Source organism: Halyomorpha halys, unplaced genomic scaffold (assembly GCF_000696795.3).
Source record: "Halyomorpha halys isolate HHAL.00 unplaced genomic scaffold, Hhal_1.1 Scaffold321.1, whole genome shotgun sequence".
NCBI lineage: Eukaryota > Metazoa > Arthropoda > Insecta > Hemiptera > Pentatomidae > Halyomorpha > Halyomorpha halys.
The window spans coordinates 827,828-830,634 of record NW_027115809.1 but is presented as its reverse complement, the minus strand read 5'-3'; positions in this window follow the sequence as shown (position 1 = coordinate 830,634).

The following is a 2,807-nucleotide window of genomic DNA, read 5'->3' as shown; positions in this document are numbered from 1 at the left end:
TTTTTCTTTTTCTAGATGACAATATGTCCCCTTTATTAAAGTATTCGTACATTTATTTTAATAAATTTTAAAAAAATATTAAAATAAATTTAAAAAAAAAAACAACAACTAATCTATCAAATATGGTATACATTAACAACAATAAAACTAATGTTAAGGATAAGGAAAAATATAAATATGGATAATGATAAAAATATTATTATTAAGAAAAACAAAAAGAGAATTAACACTAAGATGGTTTGGGAGGCAATCAAAATACCTGAACCATCCTATCCTTCATACAATAATATCAACTAATTAACCTGAGGAAAGTTAAATAAAGTATGACCATAGAATTATTAAAGGATGTAAATGATATAAGTGCTGTGAAATAATTAGAATAAAAATTTATAATAATGATATGCTACATTTCTGGCTATTCGTCTTTCTAGGGATAGGTGGGGTTTCTAGAAACAAGCATTTATTATATATCTATATTATGTATTACACTATATATAGGAACCAAACTACTGTTCTTGGAAATCTATTTAAATCAAAAGATAGATACTACAGATTTTCCAGCAATTGTATACTAGATGCAATTGGTTACAATAAACTTTGGAAATCTTTTCAAAAGGTATTATATTCACTAGTTTACTTAAAACTAAATGAAGGTGGGATGCTAGATATTTTATTTATTAAATCAGGTTTTAGGGCATAGAATAATTAAGTTAATTCCAGAATTAACTTCATTATTCTAATTAATACTTGATGATTAAGAAAATATAAAATATCCAGATATTTTACAGATGCAATGCAGCTTGAAAGAGAGGTCACATAATCCTTAAGGTTAAATATTAATACTGATATGATATAAAATTGAGAATACTGGGGCTGCAATTGTTATTCTATAAGACTCTATTATTCATGATGTGTTAAATGTAAAATGTTTCACCATGTTAAATGTTTTAAGTATAGGATTGTGAGCAGCCCTATGTAAAGTCATGTTAAGCGTTAAATGCTTAAGAGATTCTAGCGGATTTTCTGAGCAACTCATTTTATAATCTTTCTTTCCAAAACTTCTTGTTATTGCTTACTTCTAAGTTTTGATTAAAGTACTTTATTACAACATGCCTAAAGTAGAAGTTTGGCCACTGAGTGCCTAGTTGATATTCTAACTGGTGAGAAAGAGAATCAAGATGAGCTAATTTTCAACTGTCATTACATTATTATTATTGTCACCAATTGCTTTATTAGTTATAAAAACGTCCAATACAATACTAACACAATCAAAACACAAACTACGAGCAAGTAACCTAACATGACAACAAACAAGATGGTGATGAGCTCATCTGGTCTGTTGCCTGACGACATTCTACATTCAACAGACTCTCAATCATGTTATATGTTGTATTGTTTTAACATGGTAAAAGAATGAATCCTTTCTCCATTTAATATGAGTTTTTCCAATTTAACATGTTAAACTAAAGATCATGAATACCTCTACTATCTAATTCTACTTCTCAATTATTGCCAATTTCAGGTGGGCTTAGAGGCTTGACTCTTTTGGTATCACTAAGAGCAAGCTTAAATGGTAAAGGAACCACCAGCCCTTGGTAAATACTACTTACTATTACTTAATTATGCTAATTAATAGGGCAGAACAGATTTGAACCCTATCAAACAAATAACAGCATTGTCCTTCCTTATTTATAGAAACCTTTTTCTCCTCCCCAAAATACAATCAGCTAATGAAACGACTGAAGAAAATTCCAAAAAGATTGGTGGAAAGAAAAGGGGAAATAAAGGACAGGGAGAGAAGAGGAAGAGGGGTTCCAGAGTTGTAGTACATATATTAGGAAGAGACAACAGTAGAATAGCAGACAGAAGTCCTGTATGAAGAGAAGAAATCCAAGAAGAAAAAAGGAAGAAGCAGTGGACAGCGAGTCAGCTGATGAGGAAGAACTGGAGCAGAGAGGGTTGAAAATAAAGGAAGAAAAGCCCACCCCCAACACCTCCCAGATGAGTTGTGATAATAACATCCTGTAATTTTGAGTGGCAAACAAATTAGATAGTAGAGGTATTCATGATCTTTAGTTTAACATGTTAAATTGGAAAAACTCATATTAAATGGAGAAAGGATTCATTCTTTTACCATGTTAAAACAATACAACATATAACATGATTGAGAGTCTGTTCTCGTGTTAGGTTACTTGCTCATAATTTGTGTTTTGATTGTGTTAGTATTGTATTGGACGTTTTTATAACTAATAAAGCAATTGGTGACAATAATAATAATGTAATGACAGTTGAAAATTAGCTCATCTTGATTCTCTTTCTCACCAGTTAGAATATCAACCAGGCACTCAGTGGCCAAACTTCCACTTTAGGCATGTTGTAATATATTACTTTAATCAAAACTTAGAATTAAGCAATAACAAGAAGTTTTGGAAAGAAAGATTATAAAATGAGTTGCTCAGAAAATCCGCTAGAATCTCTAAAAAATTAAAAAATCTGGGCAGATGGTTTCTAAAATGATGAAAATAAAATTATTAATACAATACAAATTAAATACAAGACATTAAAATAAAATGCAATAGGAGAGCTAAATATGTATATTTTTATATATGTATATGTAGTTGACCGTAAAAATTGATATATAGGAAGATGGTCAGGGTTGCGGTCACAAGTGAAACGAAAATAGTTTACAACTATTTTATTTTCCAACGTTTCGCCCCACTTTGTAGGGCTTCATCAGGGCTAAAAAGATACAAAATGAAACTAAGTTAAGATAAAATAATAGAAATAAAAATAAAAAGATACAAAGG